General features: G+C 41.9%; 1 long non-coding RNA gene across 1 annotated transcript in view; it reads right to left on the bottom strand.

Annotated features, from left to right (window-relative positions):
* LOC146544449 (uncharacterized) overlaps positions 1-23456 on the bottom strand; it is a 152276-nt gene that overhangs the window by 69933 nt on the left and 58887 nt on the right. Inside the window, exon 2 of the long non-coding RNA XR_014882932.1 lies at positions 6454-6577. This is a non-coding gene — a long non-coding RNA (uncharacterized LOC146544449). The remainder of the gene's footprint in view (positions 1-6453; positions 6578-23456) is intronic.

Below are 23456 nucleotides of genomic sequence, written 5' to 3'. Positions count from 1 at the left end.
CACCCGTTACTCCCTTCTTTCTTCCTGACAAGGCTGTGTCATGGACCTACGGATCCCAGAGCGTTGAAACTCAAACAGCTGCTTCAGGTTTTGAGTCAGCTTCAAAAAAGTAATAAAGGATTCATTATTTCTCTGCATTGAGGAGTCAGAGAAGCAAACAGGAAAAAAAAATGGCTGCGACCTTGCACAATTTGTCACATGCCTCTGTATCAATCACACATGTCCTATCCTCATAAGCTGGAAAAATAGCACTAATACCAATATTGATGACGTTGTCAAGCCTTCACAATAGGTGCCTGACAGCAGTATGTAAGCCAGAGATATGTATCTGGCAATCAATAGCTTGGAAAGTCTTATGTAGAAGCAGCCACTCAGTGCAAAAGCAGAAGACACAATGCAAAATGCCTACCTTGCTTTTTTTTTTCTTTTTTCTTTTTTTTCCTAATATTGGAGATTAATGCTTAAGGGAATTACCTACCTCAAAATCTGCTAGAAATATGTGAAGACCCAAACAATTAAGCTATCATTCTGCCAACGAGCATCTGGGGTTGAGAATTAGCAGGTCTGCGTTATGAGAAGAAGCTGAACAGAAAGCAGAGAATGGTAACAATCTTATTACACTTCCAGTCCAAAGCACTGGGAATACTATGCTGAATTTGATTGTCACTTCTGGGTTTTCCTCATGCCCTAGCCCTCTAAACTAACAGATCACCTTATCAAGAAGCCTGTTTCTGCTCCAAATCCAGGTGGCTTCATTACTCTATCAAAATATGAATAGTGATGTTATAAGATCAACATTTGTTTTGCCAAGAGCAATGAATAATCAAATAGTACCGCCTAAAATCATTATTATTTTATTTAAATCAGAGGGAGAGAGCCACCCTCTGATCCTGTGCCAAAACTAGAAGAAAATGAAGTGCGTTTAGAGCTGGTGAAAGGTAATGGATACAAAGGCACAGAGAATGAACAGCGTAATTTATCAACAGAATGCAGAAAGTCAGCAGCCATACCAGATTCCCCAGTCTGCGCAATACGCCATTTTTAAATTTCCTTTCACCTTCAGAGCCCGTGTACTCCAGCAGATGAAGAATGCTCGTTTCTAGAAGAAAGAAGTTTTTTGGTTTCCTTCTTCCCAAAAGCAGTGACCCAAAAACTCTATCATTAGTAACAATAATTAAAAGGTGCCATAAGAGAGAGTGTATGGATGATTGCCACTAAAAGGAACATTCTCATTAATTTATTACAGATTTTTAACTTGGCTTCATTAGGACACGTCTGATGAAGGCCGTTTAGGACTCTGGGGATATTTGTGTACTTCACTGGCTCCCTTGGCGTTGTCATGAGGTAGGAAGGTAAGAAAGATCTGTTGACTAATGCACAGTTTTGCATGTGTAACCAGGGAATTTATCAGCTTGTCAGTCTTCTAATCAAGCAGAAGTGCCCTCTTGAAAGTGAGGATCTAATTGCTTCTATTGCTATTCAAACATGAGCATTGAACACTGCTTTCTTCAATACAAGGAAAACTGTTATCTTTCCAAACCTGCCAGCCTTTGAATGGCCACAGAAAGACAGGGATATTTGAAACAAGGTGCTATATCCAGCCTGCCTACAGTCGTCTTCTGCTCACCAAGCACGTAGCAGCTGAAGAAAGCCACACCCAAACCCTTCAGCACAGACTTTCTGCATGCCTGATTTTAGGATGAGCCTCTCCAAAGCACAAGTGGTCTTTCTATCCTTCCTAGTCTCACAAAGACCCTACCCTACTGTGCTCCTAAAGAGTGCCAGCAGATTGGCTATCTCAACTGCAACCGTCCTTCAGTGGCATTTGAGCGCTGTATTCTGTTCAGTTTCTTAGGAGAAACTAGCTTTCCTTGATAGAAGATAGATTTCTATGATAGAAATCTCTAAACTTTGCCCTTAAATTCTGGAGGCTTTAAATTCAGGAGGTTTTCAAGAAAAGGGTAGATGTGGCACTGAGGGACAAGTGTTAGTGAGCATGATGAGTTGGGTTGACAGTTGGACTAGATGACCTTTGTGGTCTTTTCTAACCTTAATGGTTCTATGATTCTATAAATACAGCTTTTAATTTGAGGCACTTAAAAGACACCACAGCTCTACAAATGACAAATAATGATGAGCACTTGGGAGAAGTTCCCTTGCTAGTCAATATCCATAAAGCAGAGTTAACTAATGATTAACAAACCTAGCAGATACTAAGTATGCAGGCCTCTCTAATGGAGCAGAAGACAGGGAAATATTAAAGAAGTGCTAACAGCTGGCTTGTTAATACCCTGAGAGCCAATTTCCTACATAGGACACAAATGGGAAGGCAGAATTGTAATTAAGTCTATTTTAAGATAAACAGGGAAAAAAAAAGCCACCTAATGAATCATATCTTTTATTATACATGTGCTTGGCAACTGTTGGGCATCCAGATTTCCCCAGTTGCCTCTGTGGACTGGGACAGAAGTGCCCTGGGCTTGCTTCTGAGTTTCTGCAAGGGGCTTTCAGCAGCGGGAAATTAAATTAAGAGGAAAGGGGCCTCAGAAAGTTTTTCAGCAGATGTGAGCTGTTGACTCTCCATATGAGGCAAACCACGAACAGAATATTCCTTTGCCATTTTCACAAAGCCCAGTAGCTGAATGTAGAGCAACCACTTCACAACCACAGAGCAGCATGGCAGGTGCTTGGGAGTGAGAATTAAGGCTACATCCTGCAAAGGCAGGACTTGGGCCACCAAGCCCAAGCATCTGGCGTGACTTCCAGTCTTGCTGCTGTCAATGGAGGAATGGACTTTAGGATATTCTAGCACCATCAAGTTAGAAAAAATACTTTCACATCAGCAGAGTTTTCAACTAAGTTGTTCTTGCTTGTTAGGTTCCCTCAAGAGAGCTTTGAGACTGCAAAGGAAACTTTCTAGGACTTATTTCACAAAAGAGAACAAATCAAAAATCATACAAATCTACGAATTGCTTCTGGTTTCATTTTTGTAAGTGGTAGAACTCATTCCCATTTATACTTCTAATTGGAGGCAGAAAGAAAAGACTCAGGCCTTTCATCAGATACCATCCGGAGTGAGTTATCAGGGTTAATTCCATGCTGAATGGTAAAAGCAAATTAATCTAGGCTGATAAAGCGTGAGCATTTAGTTGCCAGGAATCCGCTAAAGCCCCAATCTGCAGAGATTTTCTCCTGCACTTCATTTCAAGAACACAGCCAGCCTGCCTTCCTCCAATCCAGCACAACTTCACTTTATACACTCATATATTTATTTTCTCAAGTGAAGTGTAAAGAAAGAACTTTTTACATGCTGATGTCACGTTATGCCTGCATCTAAGAAGCACATACCGAAATGATTCTTTAATTAGCTTACAACGGCGCTGAATCCATGCATTCATGTTTCACCAAAGTAAAATCAAAAGTGCCACCAGTCCGTAAGGTAAATGTAAATTATGAGTGTTTTACATAGAAAAGTAAACCCAACAAAGATGAGTTGCATACTTTACACCACTGCACATTTGGAATACTGTACTGCATCCAGAAAAAACACCAGTCCATTTCAACTTTGAGGTGATTCTTTCCAAACCCAGAGATTTTTTATTTTTTTTTTATCCCCAGTCTGACAGTGTTGGGTGAGTAAGAAAGGTGAGCTGAGACTTTGGGAAAGTAAGCTGATTGCTCTATCAGTGGCTTAATGGAGTCCATTTTACACTACCATCTACTCACAAGCGTCCACAAGTCATTACCATGAGTGAACCATTTCACAGAATCAGAATTATTTGAGTTGGAAGGGACCTTTAGAGGCCACCTGGTCCAACTCACCTGCAGTGAACAGGGACACCAACAGCAACATCAGTGTACTCAGAGCCCCATCCACACTAATCTTGAATATCTCCAGGGACGGGGCATCCATTGCACATCTAGACAACTTGTGCCAGTGCTTTATTGCTGGCTCATGAACAAGTTGCTATCCACCAGTACCCCCAAGTCCTTTTCAGCAGGTCTGTGCTCTATTCTTATATCTCTAAGCTTGTACTGACAGTTGGGGGTTGCCACGACTTGGATTTATTGAACCTCATGAGGTTCACTTGGCCCATTGCTCAAGCCAGTCTGAGTCTCTCTGGATGGCATCCCATCCCTTAGGCATGTTGACTGCCTCCTATAGCTTGGAGTCTTCTGCAAACTTGCTGAGGATGCACTCAATCCCACTATCAATGTCACGGATGAAGATATTAAAGAGCAATAGTCCAGTATTGACCCCTGAGGGACACCACTCGTTACTGATCTCCATCTGGACATTGCACCATTGATCACTGTTTTCTGGGTATGATCTTGCAATCAGTTCCTCATCCATCAAATAGTCCACCCATTTAATCCGTACATTTCCGAACTGGAGAGAAGGATGTTGTGGGGTACCACATCAAAGGCCTTACTGAAGTCCAGATAGATTACATCAATGTCTCAAAAGGCCACAAGGTTTGTCAGGCAGAACCTGCCCAATTAAGGAAGTATTTTCAGATTAAAGCTTTTAGGAATGCCAAGCTGCCTCACCGGTAGGAGTGCTGCTGGTGAGGGTTTGCGAGGATCTGGCAATCAGTGGCGCAAGGGGCTGGGCTGAGGTCTGGTCCAGCTCTAAGCAGGTCGAGATGGCTGCCCAGCCCGCAGTGTGAGGCAGTGGGACACCTGCCATGTCACAGCCAGGGGGAAGAGACGGGGGTTTATGACTACCATCTAAACAAATTTTATTGAGAACTTTTATGCCTGTAGGTTTGAGTAGTTTTTATAGAGAGGAGTTCTGAAAACTGCCATAAAATTTTGCCTTGGGGGTTATGATTACATTTGTATCTTTCCCAAACTTATATAAATAAAGACGACAGTTTTTACTGTAGAAGCTTAAAAGGTTAGAGAGGTATTTGGATCTGTGATGAACCTTTTATAGATGTGATGTTGTAAGAATTTATTCTTAAATATCAATAAAAAAATATATAACTTTACATTTCTTGATAAAGCAACGGCCATTAGAAAAAGAGCTATCTATGTCAAAGAGGTGGCTGCATTGCTACTGAATTCCCTTCTGTTAAAATAATACTTGGTTACATTTTTGCTAACTGGAAACAATTAACTAATTTGCATCCTATCAAACTAGCAATGTTTTGTTTTCTGAGAACAGAACTTTGTAGTTTCCTAGTGTCAGATGCAAGATTCACATCAGAAGCGATTTTTATGTTATGGTTACATCATTTGGTTATGCAGGACTGGCACCACATATAATTAAACCTTTTAAACTATGTCTTGTGATTTTTGTACAAGTGAATGAGAAAGAATACCAGGTTAGCAAGGCTAAAAACAAAGGACTCTGCTGTTGGGCTCACTACAGTTTCCTCTTCCGTGCTTCTGCTGCTTGATGGCCTATGTTCTCCTGCGGTAGATCTCTCTCCCTCTCTTTCCCTCTCCCACACATCCACACGTTTGTGCCCAGAACCAATTGCTCTCCAAAGCCTGGCAGTGACAGGAGCACAAAAGCAAATGCTCCCAGTTCCAGAAGCAGTTTGTACAGGTTAAAACAGACACTGTAACTTGTCTCAGGGAGGCAAGGAAAAACCCAGCAATGGGGCTCTTTATCAAGATTACTACACTTAGTCTGCAAACACAGAACAAATTGTAAAGCGAACACTTGAATACTGGAAATGAGGACTATTGAACCCACTCTCTCCTCTCAAACAGAATCACAGTAGGATTTTAAATTTCAATGAAACAAATGACAGTCTTACTTGTTGCATATAGGATGACTGATTACTGAGGAAAACTCCTTCAAAGCATTCACTGTAAGCAGTTCTCAGTTTGAAGGCAGCGCATGGCACAGCGGGGCTCTGAGCACTACACTGGTGCAGAAATACCTTCTTCATCTCAGCACCGAGTGTGCATGCTCCAAAGGAGGAATGCTAATTAAATCTTTATGAAGTTACGCAGTCCAAACCATACTCCTGAATGAAACTTTTTGCCCACAAGTACCTTAAAATAAAACCACACAAACTGGAACACCTTCATTCAAAAACATACATTTTAAGTATTCATAATGAGTTACCACACTTCGTAATTAGCAATAGACACAAATGAAAATGAAAATTGGGTTTCCAAACAGAACTATAACATCACAATTATATGAAGAGGTGGGGGGGGACAGGGGGGAATGCCAAAAAAACAGCCCCTTTTTATTTCTTACTTATTGTTTAAAAACTCTCTTCTCACTAACCTTGATTTCTTCTCAATCAGATGCTGCTTAAAACAGAATCATATGCTTCAGTCACAGAAAAACACGGATTTCACAGCATGCCAATGGGAATCATAATATTTACATCTCTTTGTGATACTTTATTCAGAGTTACAGGCGTTTTTACTAACTAACTTTTCATACCACACAGAGCTCTCTGCTAAGATTTGAATATCCCTTACCTTACAGACTTCATCTATTCTGTTGCCTCACAATCATACATTTGAACCATACATGTACAGGGTTGCTAAAGATACAGTTGTACAGCAGCATCCAATGATGAGAAGAAACCTGGTGCATGAGGCACTGCAATAGAAAAAGAAATGTGCAGGTTTGAATCATGCCACAGAAAAATGTTTTAACATTTTGTAATCAAGAATATTCCACATTTGGATTTTAACCTTGTGCATTTGAAGCCTTTGGGGACAGTATGAAAACTTTATTTCCAATGTTCCTGTGGTAACCTCTCTTTCACCTTAATATTCACATTCTACAAAACATTCCAACATACATTCGAGTTCAAGAATCTAAGTTCAACATTTGCTGAAGCACTTTGTCAAATAATAAAGATAACTGTTGCTTGTATTCATCAGTAAACTCAATAGAGACAGGCAGTGGACAGGTACTCTTTTAAGTTATCTGGAAACTGGGTCACTTAACAGTAACTCAAAATGAAGAGAGCTTTTAATAGCAAAAACATCATTATCAATTTCCCCTCTTTCTCTCAGAAGAAACCAAGGTCTGGGTAAAGCTGAGTGACTACAGTGAGTTACGATACAGTTGTCTGAGAAACAGAAAGGCTGCTGACACTTATTATCTGAGCTTTCCTCTCAAAGTAGTTTCTTTCCTCTCTTTCAAACAGCAGGATTTGCTTCCAAGAAGACATTTGTCTTGTTTCTAAATCTTGAATCAGCAATAGTAGCATGGGAATTTAGGTTAACAATCATTGTGCACAGAGCTAATGTTGGCATCTAAAAGCTCATGAGAATTAATGACTGAAAACGATTCACATAAAGTATTACTTAGGGAATTAGAGAGAGATTTGTTAATACCTTCACCTGTTTTTCTGTATTTTGTGATGAAATTTAAATCATCATAATTTTGTTATTGTCTCTTTAGGTCTTGCTACAGTTATGAATTTCTAATTGTTTGACTGTAATCAAGCTTAAAATATCACTGACTGACACAAAATTTAATTCCAGGCAAAAATAGCATTAAGAAGAAATGTAGTCCTAGTAATTAAAAATATATAATTATTCTTATTTATTTTTTTAAAGTTGGTTGCTATCATTTTGATTACATAAAATTTACTTGTAATGAAATGCACGTGGGAATCTTCTGCTAAGCCAAGACTTTATAAGGATTTCTTTTCCAGTCCTCTGGTATCTAATCATCCCAAAGCAGAGGCACAAAACTTGGAGAAGATGGGGAGAGAGTGCTAAACTGAAACCCTCGAACTCTGGATCTGAAAACATTCCTTTCAAAAGAAGAAGGCTCCCTTGCCCTTGTTCTCTACCCCACCAAAACCAAGGACACAAAACTTCACTGAATAGCCTTCCAATAAACTCTTCCAGGTAACTGGAACAACATATTTCACATATATTGACTGGCCTCAAAGGACTGCAGCAGCTAAATATTGCCCAAGGGTAAGAAGAGATTCAGAGAGAGCGAAATATTGCCGGGAGGTGGAAGCTAAAGGCAATATGCACAATCAAAGGAGCGATTGTTACCTCAGGCCATTTTCCTGCCACTGTCTCCAGGGGTAACCAGAGTTTGTTTATCGCCCTTAAAGTGTTTCTCTGGAAGCTGAAGAGTTTCTGCGGCAAGGACTTAGTATATGAACACCACAAATCTGCAAGGAAACTTGCTGCTTGGAAGCCTTGGGAGGTGGCAGTGGGCTCTTTGAGCTGCTGCACTGGGATTCAGTCTCCAAAGTTGAACTCACGAGTGTTCAAGCACATGGTGAGCCTGAATTTATTTGTTAGTGGTTGAGCCACTCCATCTGACACCCCCACTGAATGAGGTATGTAGGCACTGTGGGCTGTGGTTAAATTGGCCGTAACACTACTATGTCTCTGCCTTGGCAGGGTAATGGGATTGCCCAATGGCCGAAGAGCAGACCATAGCAGAGGGAGAGCTGAATGGAGAGACCTCAGGTAGCTGCTGTAATCTGGGCTGCTGCAAACATGCTTTTGGGCTCCAGAGACAGAAAGAGCTTCCTAAAGACAAGAATTCTGCCACCGTTCACTGGTGGAGTCACCATCCCTGAAGGTTTTCAAGAACAGTGGAGATGTGGAAATAAGGGACATAATTAAGTGGGCATGTTGGTGATGGGGTGATGGTCAGACTTGGTGATCTTAGAGGTCTTTTCCAGTCTTAATGATTCTATGATTCTATGGTTCATTCAGCTCATTTTTAAGCATTTGAAACATCTCCACCCCCCCATGAATACATTATTCAATCTGCAAAATCCTGATTATTATTCTTTTTTTTTTCCAATTTGATGAAATCTAGAATTCTTGCATTAACAGTTTGAATATCAGATCCTTCTCATTCAATTACACAGGCCGCATACTTGGAAAGAGCTGCTGTTTCCCCTTCTGGGAACTGTTCTATTTAGAATATAGAGCTATCAAGTCCTAGAAGGGCAAACCTGAACACTAGCCAGCAAAGTTTAATACTGATGGTGTCTTCTCTCAGTTTATTACACATTTTAATAAGGCCTGACTGCTAGAGCACTCAGTAACCTTCATAACTCAGCCCTAAATGAAAGCCGGCAAACATCAGCCCTACATGGGTGCTTAATGGGAGAAAACTGATTTGTGCTTTGTTACAAATGCACCATGGGCATTGTGTCACACTAGCAGAAGGGGTGTTTTAGTTAACCTTTAGGTTTTCCTCATTAAACTGAGTAGCTGCCACTTAAAAAAAAAAAAAAAAAAAACTTCCTGTCTTTTGAATTGATTGTGACATGACAAAGAGCTTAATGCAGATTTACTATGTGGCACAGAACCCACAGTCCAGGAAGAATCAATTTTTATAGGCTTGTTTGTTTGCCTAGATCCCTCTTGATTAGCACTGTCACGTAAAAACATCCAAAATATGCAGGATAATGATAGAAAGTCATGCTGCATTTTTACCCTAGAGACACCAGCAAGTGCAGGGCAAACCAGGTAGACATGATACTGTCCCAACCAGGAAACCGAGGAGAGACTCCAGCTTCATGGCCTGAATGCAAGCTGGGGGACACTAGGCAAAGCAAATGTCACTGTGCTACCGGGGCACATCCAGAACCAACACAACTGGGAAATGGCAAATAACACAAGTAGCAGCCAAAACAGAATTTTTTCAGAATGCCTTCATACAGTTTTGAGTTGTTTCTTTCTATTTATTTGATTCTTAGCTGTTTGATTCAGGCTTGCTTACAGCATTTTCTTGTGCTATGAGAACACAGATCTCCAAGAATTGAACCAGCAGAATGTGATTTTGCACATCTCCAGATCTACTCTTGGGCGGTAGAATGAAATGCCAATGCTGGGAAGTCAGACCGGGTGACACTTCCAGAGGACCAAAATAGCGCTTGCCCCATAGTATCGTTTGGAGGGATTTGAACAACATCAGCCTAATTTCTTGCCATTTTAGCTGCTCTGAGCAGGAAGGAAGCAGAGGAATGTCCCAGAGGAATGGAGAGGTTCATGCAACCCCCTACTCCCTATCCCTGCTGGCTTCTAAGTTATTTTGCTCCCTATGCTCACCAACAAGCAGTGCCAGATGTCTGAGACTGCCCAAGGGGCACCATCATGTGGCTGTTACCACAACAACAAGTAGAATCATAAATCATTAAGGTTGGAAGAGACTTCTAAGATCACTAAGTCCAACCACCAACCCATCTCCACCATTCCCACTAACCACGTCCCTCAGTGCCACATCTCCACGATTGTTGAACACCTCCAGAGACAGTGAGTCCACCAGCTCTCTGGACAGCCTGTGCCAGTGCCTCTCTGCTCTTTCTGAATGGAAATGTTTCCTAATTTCCAACCTGAACCTCCCCTGGCACAACATAAAGACATTACCTCTCATTCTATTGCTTCACCTGAGAGAAGAGACTACAACCTACCTCACTACAACCTCCTTTCAAGGGTTGTAGTGAGCAGTGAGATCTCCCTTGATCATTCTCTTCCCCAGACTGAACAGTCCCTGTTCCCTCAGATGCTGCCCTTAAAACTTATGTTCCAGACCCTTCACCAGCTTCCTTGCCCTGAAGCAACAGTGCAGCAGTGCCAGTGTCTCCTCCAGGTCCTCTGACCTGTCGATTCCCCATGAAAGGTGTACAAACAAGATGATGAAGACTTTGGAGAGGAATTTTTGCCAGCATGTATCTTTCTATTATTGTTACAGGTTGGCATCTCTAAAGAGCAAGGAGTGGGTGCCAAGTTTATTACTACTCAAGTTTCATAATTTACAACCTGCACAACGGAAGGCTGAAAACACAGCAGTTTTGCAGGGTAATTCTGGGAAGTAACTATCCTACAGCACCAATTATTAAAACCACTTGCACACATTAAAGCTATAAAGATTAAAAATATAGCACATTTGTCATTAAATATGTATGAAATCATGTAATATGTATTATATACCAATGCCATGGCCAGCCGCATGTGCTTCAGCACAGCCCCATGGAAGAACTGCAAACCCCAAGTCCCAAATCAGCATGCATTTTGTCAAAGCCGAGGAACAAGTTTGTCATGCAAAATAAACACAGATGTTCCAAGCACTGACTGTAGCTTTCAGGCAATGGCTAGGAAAAGAAAGTGCTTTAGGAAAATATGCCTCTCAGTGCAAGTCTACCGTCTCTGCACATACTGTACTTCGGCATCAGCTGAGGCTGGATGAGTCATTTAAAGGACATATCCTGTTGTTGTTTTTAATTTGGTTTGCTGTTCATTGTATTTTTTCCTCAATGCTCTGTCTTGAAATGTATTCAAATGGCTCCCCATCCTGATGTGCCTGGCACGCTCTGGTGACACAGGCACTCTTTTGCATGTTGCTTACTAAATCTGCTTCTCGTTTTAGAAAGGCTAGAGTTTATTAGCACCTCAGGCCTTGCTTTGCTTTTTTATTGTAATTGTTTTCCTCTTCTCCCTCATTCAATTCCCCTGAGGAATGAATCATTTTCTATTGTGCTACACACAGGAACATCTTTCCACTTTTCTAACTACTGCATGTGATGCTCATGGTCTAGGTACATAAATGCATGTACAAACCATAGAAGTGTAGAAAACTTTAAGGTTGGAAAAGATCTCTGAGGTCATCCAGTCCAACCGTCAGCCCATCACCACATGCCCAATAAACAGTGCCACATCTACATGCGCCCATATGCACATGTGTGCAGACACTCAATGGCATCAATCAACATTCAGACCAGTGCTCATCTTGAGATAAAAGTACAGTCAGTGTTTCCAGGTAGAAATAATATTTATTTTGGCCAGAAAATAAGGTTCAACTGAAGTTACACATACATATATATATTTTAATTTTGATCATGCCTTTAAAGCATTTCTAAAATGAATCTCCTCATCTGCACTGAGCAATGCAATGGGCTGCCTAACTTAGAGCACTAAGTTCCTTAGCCTTAGGGAAGGGCGAGATGCTCTGACTACATGAGAAGGATCTCCACATGAAGATCCATTCTTCCCCTAGCCACATGGTCCCATGGGCTTTTTTATTCACTGCCTTAGTTACTCCGAATGGTAATATCATGAAGATGACAATTCATATGCAGTTGCAGACAATTCATATACAAACTACCATTGCTGAAGCTCACAAATACACAAACTACTCTCAAAGTTAACATCATCTTGGGGACCAACGCACCAAAAGGAGAACACCTGCGCTCCTATCTGCTGGCCCTCTCACCTCCCTGAGACAATGGGAGACTTTTTACTCCAAAATTTGACACTTTTGACACGAAAATTCAACACACTGGTTGAAGGACAAGGGGTTGATTCTGCCGGAGAATCAAATTGGTGACACAACCCCACAGTACTTTCCTGTATTGTTACAGTCCTGCTGGTATCAGTCTCATGACAAAATCAATCTGATAATCAACAGCATGCCAACTGCACATCTATACCTATTTAAAAGCTCATTCAGTACTTTGCATAAAACCAAGATGATGAAAAGTAGCTGTTAGAGGAAAGCCACAGCCAATCTCTCATCAATTCATACCTGTAAGCTTTGCAACATTCTTCATTTGTGGCCCTTATCTCCCTTCCTTGCTATCCCGTTGAAAAAGTAAAATCAAATTGCCACCACTCCTTACCATATACAGCAGAGCATTTAAGAACCCGTGAAACACCTTTTCTAAGAAAAACATCATTATATTCATGGCTGTATCATTGTTTTCATTTTGGAAAGCATCTCCCAGAGATTCTGTTTCTCATCCTTACCACCTGATGCTCTTTTCAACATCTTCTTTCTTTGACTTCAGCTCAGCATACAATATTAGGAGCTACACTGACCAAAAGTGAATGAGTGTTTGAGCCTTCTGACCCTGCTGAGAGGCATGGGAAGAGAGGGAACAACTCCATCTGCCACAGCCTGACTTAGCAGATGTCCAGACTGCACAACCAAAACTAATGAGGAAGCTTCCACGTTCCTTTAACTCACTGCAAGAGATAAACCTGTTCCAAATTTAAGACAAATCTGCACTGAAAAATGCTCTTCTAGCTTAGAAGTGTTAAGTCCAAAAACCACCACCACCAACAACAAAAGACCCCACTGAACTTCAAAAGATTGTTAAACAGCTGCCCCTGCTCTGGTTGAATTCTAGTCGTCAGTCCTGACTGTGGTACCATACTAGCAGTGCATTAGGCAAACAGTGAGTTCATATATATGATAAGCTTGGTCTCTTCATAACCATCCTAATTCCAAAAGGCCCAATAGTGTAACTGCAGCAGTGAGCAATGCTATTTTCAGCAGCATAGTAATGCCTGTGAAAGCCCTCGCAGGGCTGCTGTGTTGTCAGGCACTTTACATCAATGTAATTTAATTCAGTTCCCTGCCCTGAATAAGCTTTTCTGGCACATGCAAGTGTATGTTGGTAAAGCTGTCTGCACAAGGGAGATTTTTCGTCCCATTGTAATTATGCCACAGATTCAGTGGCAGACCTGCAATGGGGAAACAAACCACTTGCTGCAGAACTTAACCAACTAAACAAAACTATGCAACACAGCATGCATTTCTGGCATCAAATAGTAAATTTGCCTGGAACTTTGAATAGAATTAGCAACAGATGAGAGAAATAGGAACAAATTAAACACTGAGAAACTTCGTAACATCAACGGGTGCAGGAAGCCTGAGATACTTGCAGAGATCTACTGTGAATAGAGAAAGAGGTTAAATTTGTCAAGCAAATGACTTGCAGAGCATTCTTCTCCCAGCTCTAGCTAGCAGAAGTGAGCCTGACACAATGGGCAATTCATTACCCACACATCTCTGTCTGAGCGGGGCAACAGAAGTCATTTGGCGTCTGTAGACCTAATTAGGTGTCATTAAATGGGCCGATGCTCATTTTCCTGCTGCACGATTGAAAAAGCAATTTGTGTGATGCAGTTGCAGAGGTAGAAGCTCTAAAATCTGCTTCAACTTTGTGTGATGTTTGCAGCCAGAGCAGCAGCAAACTTGGGAAGCAGGGAAACACAACTGAGCAGGTTATGTACACAGGACACTGTATGCAAGTATGCACAGCTGCTGATATTCATTTTGCTATTGAAAGCAGCATGCTTCCACAACATACACTGGAGGGAAGGAAGCATAAAATCCCAACATCTGGAGAGCAACCTCCATAAGGAGATATTTTACATCTTTTTGTGTTTTACGCACTGCTTCTCATTACAAGAAAAGAGCGTAAGCCACAGTCTGTTGGGGTCAAGGCAGCATTTCCTGGAGAGTCATTCAAGTGCTTCAACATAGGTGTTCAGTGCCTTTCTGCACAGCCTGGAGGCATCCAAATGGAACGTGATGCTCAACGCCTCTGCTCAGGCACGCGAACTGCTGATGGTGTGGTTTCAGCAGGCTCTGCCTATGCTCCCCATGGCCTCCACAGTCAATAAGAAGAAGTTCATGACACTCCTGCTTTCCTGCCCAGGAGTGCCTTTTTTACTGAACATTTGAACCAGAGCCCTAAAAAACAACCCAGCATTCTGGAGCTGCTCCAATACACAGAGTGCTCAGATTAGATTCTGCTAAACCCAGCTTCATAGAAAAGACCTTTTTGTGGTTTGGGGAGGCACCCTAAAATGCAGGTACATACATATTTTTCTATCCCTAGAACAATTTCCTGTTTGCTTTTCTTTGTACTTCAAGTATTTACCGAAGCACTGGAATAACTGATGTTGTTGCCTCAATGCGCACTTCTTTCCTGAGGGGTAATGCAAATGTTTTAGATATGATGTAGGGATATTTTGGAGGCAGACCCAGCTTTTAATTTGGAGGAAGGAATATCATGTGATGGTTCTTAGACGAGTTAGTGCTAGAGGCACAGAGCAACCAACATCTTCAGAATCACAGCTAGCTGAAGTGCCACATCAGATCCATGAACACTACAGCTGATCACATTGAACCTAATTGAATGTAGTTTAGAAAACTTACTTTCATGTGTCAGAGCTAAAATGCCCCTGAAATTACACATCATTTCCATAGTGAAACAGCATGTGATGAAATGATCCATATTTCATTGAGGTAGCAGCCTCCAGATTTTTACAGTGCAGAAGTTGCTGGGTTCATGCAGTAGCAACTACAGGAAAAAAGTGCTGCAACGTATAGCCAGTGCGACCCACATTGTGCTGGCCTCTCAGTGCTGCAACGAGAGCACGAATGATATTCTTAAATCATTTCTTGAGATTGCCTTTGAAACTTGCTTCTTTCAGTAATTTGTTTGTGATGACAAGTGTTTCCAGTCTGGAAGGCAGCCACGGTTCACTAGTCTGAAGGCAGAGAGATACAAGTACAAAACCTGGAGATTTTATCCACTCTTATCCAGAATTTTCCAATTCCACAGGCAGAAAAGAACCTCAGTCACACACCAAGAGGAACCCAATGCTCCACAAATGATCTGTGGTGAACCAAAAGAGCTCCCCAACTAGCAAACCAAGAAAAAAGACATGGCCATGGCTGCCAGCCCAGGACGCTACAGTTGTTCAAGAAACGTTAATCATCAGCATCAAATTCAGGCAGAAAGGCATTATACAGCAAAGTGGTATCATGACATCACAGAAGTCCCAACAAGTCACAGAATCACAGAACCACTAAGGTTGGAAAAGACCTTTACGATCACCCAGTCCAACTGCCAACTAATCTCTACCATGCCCACTAACCACGTCTCCTGTCTTCTCGAACACCTCCAGGGACAGTGACTTCACCACCTCCCTGGGCAGACTGTGCAAATGCACCACTGCTTTTCCTAAGAAGAAATTCTTCCTAATACCTAACTGGAAAGTCTATAAGGCTCTACCTCAACCAAGAAACAGCAGTCTTTTTTTCTGAGATTCTTTGTACTGTTTTGTCAGAAATCAGCACTGAAACCATTGCTAGTATCGTTTCATTCACCAATAAAAGAGAAAACAAACCCAAACATTTTCTTGCAGAAAACCTGTTTGTGTTTATGTTTTCATCAAGACACTATTTCAAACATGACCTTGATAAAAATAGTCACCATCAGCCCTTAAAATATGTCTACAGTAAAGTAGGAGGTGGGAAAAGGAAGAAAGGATTTCAGTTTGTGTATACGCAAAGGAAACAACATGAATGCTTTTTAAATACAATTTCTCCTTTTTAAATTTATCTTGTAACTGAGTCTTATAAAGTAAATCCCTTCCTGCAGTTCTCATCAAGTGGGAAGGTATGAAGTGGTTTATAGGGAATGCTTCATCAGGAGAGGCAGACACATGTTCACACTGTGATGCTGCCTTACAAGTGAAGACAATTTTCTCTTGAACTAAAACTGAACCACACCATATCAAAATATGAAAAACATGCACAGTCACTGCAAATTGCATTTATGATAGTGGTGGTGATTATTTCTTCAGTAGGGATACGGTTAAGGCTCTTGTTCTATGTGGTGGAAACTTTAAAAAAATAATTGCCTTTGCCATGAAAGTCCAACTTTAGAAACAACGCTCTGGTTGCTACACATCTGCATTATCCTCCAAACAGCATTACTGCTGCAACCACAAATGTATTTTGCTAATTGCTACTCACAAAGACACTACAGAAATAACACAAGAAGCATCAAAAACGTCTGGATTTATCTGTTTTCTGGGTAGCCCTTCATTGCACAGCCCTGTCCTTTATATTATCGCATGTGCTCCAGCCTCACTGCAGCACAGTGCACACTGCAGCACTGCTCACTGCTATCTCACACCTTGTCTCAGTGTTGCAACCAGTGTACTGCTTCTTTCTTTATTTGCTGAATCTTTATTGAAAGCTTTCCAAGATTTGGAGCTTCAGGCTTTCCCAGATGCTCTATTATATCTCTTGAACAAACCCACACTTCTTTCTTACTCACTTCACTGGAATGGTATGGGCTCCTATTAGGCTTTGGTCTCTAGAGAAAGGGATTTGAAGCAAAGAGAAGTTATAGTGAAGATACCAATTAATTTTAAGTACCTAATCCAAGATGCCAAAAAAGTCTTTTTTTTTTTTTTTTTTTTTTTTTTACACACACAGCTCCCCTCGAATTCTGACAGACTTTAAGTTAGCATTATTTAGCTGAGAAGAAAGTTCCCCTGCACAGGTATTTTTCCAGGCTATTCAAAAGGCTGAAGACACACTCACTCATTAATTAACTATTAATTGTAAGTGACTTCAAGGAATGTATGAACCATGAACCACTCCCTCCAGTTCCTCTCAGACACTAGGTGGCTTGTGACTTTGTCACAATGACGGGGTTTTTTAGTGAAGTACTGGACAATCAATATATCTTGGAATGGAAAGGGAAGAGAACGTGAAAGGCATTGCTTGACAGTGCTATAAAATCTTTATCAGGCCAGATTCTCAGCTGGGGTGCTCCTCAGTTAATAAACTGAGCTGTGGCGAGCTGTTTTACACCAGCTGCTAATGTGGCTTCTCAGTCTTCATATTTAATTTCCAGCTACACATAATTCTACAAATGTGTACTTTGGACTCATCTCTCCTAATCCCTTAAGCTGAGCAATGGCCAAGGGAAGGAGAAAGGGAAGAGCCTCCACATTCCCTCCAAAAACTTCTGCTACTTTTGGGAAGTGGAAGACAGCTTCCAGTTTCTCCTAGCAGAGGAGAGTGCAGCCAACGGCTTGGTCTGTAGCCAGGACATGCAGACAGAAGAAATGGGGTCACCTCCCATTCTCAGGAAGACACTGCTTGTGCACAGCTGCTTGAGCTGAACTGATCCCAGCCACAATGGACCTGCAGGCTGCCAATGGATCTTTAAGCTAGAGAAGGAAGAGAAAGGGAAAAGGAAAAAAATGGGACCACAATAATATTGCCAGTCCTTCAAAGCACAGAAATCTGGAACCCACAGTGTTAACATGTATAAGCTGCTTCGACGAGGGAATATATACTGTTAAATCTTGGGAGTTATTTAAAATGCCAGTGAGTATAATAGCAGTGCTCTGAAATAACCATTTCATCTGCCTACATTACTCTAAAATTAATGAATAATGAAGCGATGCCCTTCACATTCTCTTCCCTTTCCATTCCAAGATATATTGATCAGATGACATTTATTTAAGTTTGGGATAATGTATTAATTTCAAGATAATTATTCAATATACTTTTGTCACTGTTGATATGCTTCAATGTCATAGCGGGGCCAGGGGATGAATAAACTGTTATCTGACATTGCTGGACAGGGTACTAGAAATAAATGCAATTTTTCTCCTTGAGAATCACTGCCTTAGTTTTTCCTTCTCTTTTTTTTTCTGCTTTGGTGGGGAGGGAGCACTACGGAGGGTGTTTGTATGGAGCAGAGCCAAGCAAGGGGGGGGTAGAAAGGAAAAACACGGAGAGCACTGTGGGTTGAATTGCTCTTTCGTTGTCACTGGGGTCAGCCTGATGCTTAGCAAAGCTGACAGAGCCCATCCTTAGTGGATGCCACTGCAATATTAACACTCATTTGGAGCAGATGTGGCTAAAAGCATGAAACATTGAACAAACAGCTGCCACGGATCCAGTGCCATTGCATGAGCACTTATGTTCTATTAATGCTCTGCTTTCCCAGGGCCAGGAGGGCAGCCTCTATTCCCTTGGTTCCCTGGCAGATGGGTCAAGCAGCAGCACCATGGCAATGCATCACATTGGCCTTGCTGTGCCCAGCCCTACGCACTGCACGCTTTGGCTGCTCACTCCACACAGCAGCAGCATTTCTCTCCAGATTTATGTGGACTAAGAAATAACTTTTTTTTTTTTATTTTTAATCTTGAGTCTTTATGTGGTCCCCCACATATCACCACTAGAGACAGGCAGCAAAACGGGACAGTAAAGATTCAAAAATCTCAGCTCAGCTCCTGGAGATCTTCAGTGTAAATCTGGAGTAAAACTGTTGACCCTCATGGACTTATTTCCCATTTCAACTGGTGTGACCAAGAGAACAATTTTAGCTATCATGTATGCAGAGAAGACTATCAGCAGGAAAACCTGCCTGCACAAGGAATGAGTTCAAGTCAATGTTGAATAGCATTCTAACATTGGAGATTTTGGGGAAGGCAGTTTTCATTTTTCCCATACTGACACGCCACATTGTTTGCAAGGACATCACAGGGTGCCTCCAATTCACCAGTGCCAGTGGCTGGCCATTAGCAGCTAGATGATGCCTCCTGACAACAGAAAGCCATGCACTGGGGACAAGGCCATGCATGCTGGGCCCAATTACAGGGCTAGCAAAATATAAGCATCCCTGAAAGCTGAGGGACACCTACCAACAGCAATGTGAAACACATGCATCCATCACCACCTCCTCCTCAATACATATCTTGTAAGAAACAGGAGTTCCAGCCATATAACCTTGGGCCAGCAGAGGAAGACAGCAAGGCCACCATGCTGACGCTGCAGGGGAGACCTCATTATGGCCTTTCAATACTTGAAGGGAGCATATAAACAGGAGGGGGAATGGCTGTTTACAAGTGTGGATAGTGATAAGACAAGGGGGAATGGCTTTAAACTGGGACAGGGGAGATTTAGGTTAGATATTAGGAAGAAGTTTTTCACACAGAGGGAGGGTGGTGATATACTGGAACAGGTTGCCCAAGGAGGCTGTGGATGCCCCATCCCTGGACACATTCTGGGCAGCCTGGTCTGGTGGTTGGTGACTCTGCACATAGCACATAGCAGAGGGTTGAAACTAGATTATCATTATGGTCCTTTTCAACCCCGACCATTCTATGATTCTATGTTCTAAGAGGACATTTCTATGTCTGCATATTTCTAGCAGCTTAACTGATAAGACATTTGTTATCACTACTTTTTTGCAAGTAAATCAGAAGCAGTATCTGCCCTCCCAGAAGCAGGTATTTCCTATTTCAGGTGTGACCTGAGAGCCAAGTTGCAGAGAGAGATTCATGACTCAGGTTTGTGACACAGCATGCCACAGTGCAATGCAAACCTTCCCATAGGTGCAGTAAATCACACTCGATTTTGCAGACCCTGCTACTTGCCCACGTTTTTCCTACTGCTTGCCCCAGTTCACTGAGGGCACTTCTACTTTTGCCGGAGCAGAAGTGCCAGCAGGGTGCAGCAGGCTGCACTGACACAACCCAAGAGCATTTCCTCCCTCCCTCAGCATCAAGCAGGGGACACAACAGCAGCATAATGAAGTATCATTGCCATCATTAGTGACATGAAGGACTGCCCTCCATTAATTTTCCTGATGGCCAGGTCTGCCCTCTGTTCGCTTCCTTCCACCTTTCAAGCATGCTCCTAAGCCTCAGCCTTCAAGTAGCATAGTCTATAAATCAAACCATCAGCAGTTCTTCAAAATGAGCAAAACCGTGCACTTAACCTCCTTCTTCCTATGTCTGTCATCTTCCTGTGCAGTAAATCAGGATCTGATACACATTTGTTAACTTCCTGACAGAGCAGAGATGAGCCAGCATCAGCAACTCCTCAAAGAATCTAAAATTCACACAAGTGACAATTCTTGTATTTCTAATTCACAAGGAGTTTTTGCAAACATTCATATGGATATATAGGGCTAATTTAAAAATATATTAGGCAGACAAGCATACATATACATTTCACATCTGTCATCCACAAAGCATCACAAGGAAAAAACCGGCAAACCTCTACTCAGTTTATTTTGCATTCCCATAGGAGACAGCCACCTACTCCTTAAGACTTCTGCAGAAGTTCCTGCACGTTTCTAGTTTTAAGGGTCTATATTGGCACTGCAAGCAGCCCAAATCAGCAGCTGCACCAAGCTCCGTGTATGCACAGTGCCACAGAGCCTGCAGGATCACACTACTGCACACCCTCCATCCTCTGCAGAAAGGCTTCATTCCTTCATGCATTTCCCTTCAGCATTTCATTGCAAAAGAGAGGAGGGGAAAAAAATAAAAAAAAAACAAAAAAAAAACAGCAAAACCACAACCAATGCCTGCAGTAAAGAGTATAGCTTTCATAGTCATTTCTTTCAAGAGTTTGTCTTTAGCCTTTGAATGAAGTAAGAAAAAAAATCTGTATGATAAGCAAGGTTATTCTGATTGCATCTGACAGCTTTAAAGTGCACCCCTTTCTCCTCAAGAGACTTTGATCCTCTGGCTAACAGGACTTGTAGTTGCAGAAAATTACCTTGTCATCTGCAACACAGTGTTACAGGCTGGTATTGACAGTGCAAAGTGTCAGTAACTGATGCACGGACCAGCAGGGCAAAATAATTAATAATGCAAACCTGCTCTCATCTTCCTCTCCACAAGCAGACTTAGACTGAGCTGACTGCTCTCCAGGATCCCTCAAATGCCGCTTCCTCATCTTGCCCTGGCTAAACTACCTTAACACTTAGGAGAAAGACTTGCCAGGATGAAAGGTAAATGTTTTTACGATAAGGATGGTGAGACGTTGGCATAGTTGCCTAGAGAGGTGGTGGAAGCCCTGCGCCTAGAGACATTCAAGGTCAGGTTGAATGGGGCTCTGAGCACCTGATGTAGCTGTGGATGTCACTGTTCATTGCAGAGGAGTTGAACTAGGGGGCCTTAAAGGGTCCATTCCAATGCAAATAATCCTGTGATTCTATGATAGGCCATCAAGAAAAAGCAGCAATCCAAAAAAGGGCATTTGGGTATTCTGGAGAAATTTGTCAGCTACTCTGTTCATCAGAAGAGCAAAAAACAAGTTTCTGTATTTCTGTTTTGCACAAAGGCTAAATCAAAGAGAAATCCCAAGTAAAAGGTCAATGGCTAATCCACTGAGCTGCCACAAAGTGTATCACTTACTCCACCTTGTAATAACACGTAGATACACAGGGGAAAATCAGACAGAAAATCCATCCTGGTAGAAATAACACCTCTTGCTGCTGGGTATCAAAAGTGCATTTATAAAAGCTATTTCAAGGATCAAGATGAAGCAGAGAAGACAAAAGAAAGCTGCACCATCTGAAGGATAAAGGCATGAGGTGAATCAGACAGGTGAGGGCAAAAGCATCACATTTCTAGGTTCTGTTGCCTGCAGGTTAACAAGGCCCAACTTCCTTTAATATCTAGCAGAATATCTCCACGGACCAGCTCAGACTCTTCACCTGTTGCAAAGGCCAAGAAGGATGGAAAATAGATAAGAGATAGGTGCAGAAGGCGAGGATTTAAGGAGATTGTTCTCCTAGCTTCATGGGCTGCCTCTTCTGTTTCTCTGCTTACTGTAACTAGAATCAGCAATCCATTTTGCCTCGATAGCCAAAGTTCACCTGATCACAGAATCACAGAGTCATACAATCATTAAGGTTGGAAAAAAACACTAGGATCTACTCCAACTATCAACCCATCAGTCCAGCCATCAACCCATCAACAAACTGTTCAAACTGCACTATGACAGCCTGCTGCCTTTTGATTTTGTTTGTATTAGAGAGCACAGCCTTTGCTCACTGTTAGGGGCAGGTGTTGCTGAAGTGCTGCTCTGCTTCTTCTGCCTTCAACAGAGGTTTATCCTATTGTATCTTTAACACAAACCCTGCACTTTGAGCACATTTCAGATCAAACACAAATATCAAAGCCAAAGCAATTTGCATCCATCAGCTACAATCAAGATCACTGGCAATGTTGCTGTGGCATTCTAGGCTTCACCTGCCCTGCGAGTTCAAAGGCTACAGCAATAACCATTAGCATATTTCCACAGACAGGGCAAGCAAATGAGTGAATATTTAAACAGTGCCAAAATATCACAACGGTCCTCCTCTGCCTCAGAATTGGATTTGTCAGCTCCTAAATTGTGTGTATTTCCTAGCAATGCAACACACTATCTGAAAAGCCATCACATAGTCCCCATTTCTATAGCAAATTGCTTCATAAATGTTAAGCTAAAGGATAGCATTATGTTTCCCGTTGCAATTAGACAGTGCCTCCTGACAGACAGAAATAATGTGTTCTATATACAGTTTGTTATTTACCGGAGAGAAAACTGGAAAGATCACAAACCAAATGTGGGGGAAGCCAGAGGATATTTTTACCTGCTCTATTCCCAGGCTCATGCTCCATTTCTGAACTGGTTTCAATAACCAAAGGACCATGAGTACATTGTGTATGTGCCTTCCCAGACAAATAGGAAAAGTAGAATTAAGAAAAGTAAACACACTGCAGCTAGGAGCCAGCAACATGTGCTGTACGAAGGAGTCATGCTGAGATATCACGTAGGGTGGGTCACTGTGACCCGTGACAGATTCTACAGATGGCTCTGTGCTGCCCAGTTCTCCAGGAGATAGCAGTTGCTGGTTGAGATGCAAGACAAAGCTGGAATCAAGCCAGCCTAGACGTTTGCTTCCTTATAACTGTGGGTTTACCCAAAGTTCTTTCTTGAAGAAATAATGTGGAAGTAGAAAGCTGTGACAGTTCTATTAGAACTTCTGGGAGCCTTTTATTTAAGAGGTCATGCTACAGTACCTAAGGTAGAAGGTATCCCTGTAATGGTAGGGGAAAACATTATACTTCTAACTGGGTAAAGATTAAAT

This window comes from Meleagris gallopavo, chromosome 4, assembly GCF_905368555.1.
Source record: "Meleagris gallopavo chromosome 4, MGAL_WU_HG_1.1, whole genome shotgun sequence".
NCBI lineage: Eukaryota > Metazoa > Chordata > Aves > Galliformes > Phasianidae > Meleagris > Meleagris gallopavo.
This window is presented reverse-complemented; position numbering and strand designations above follow the sequence as displayed.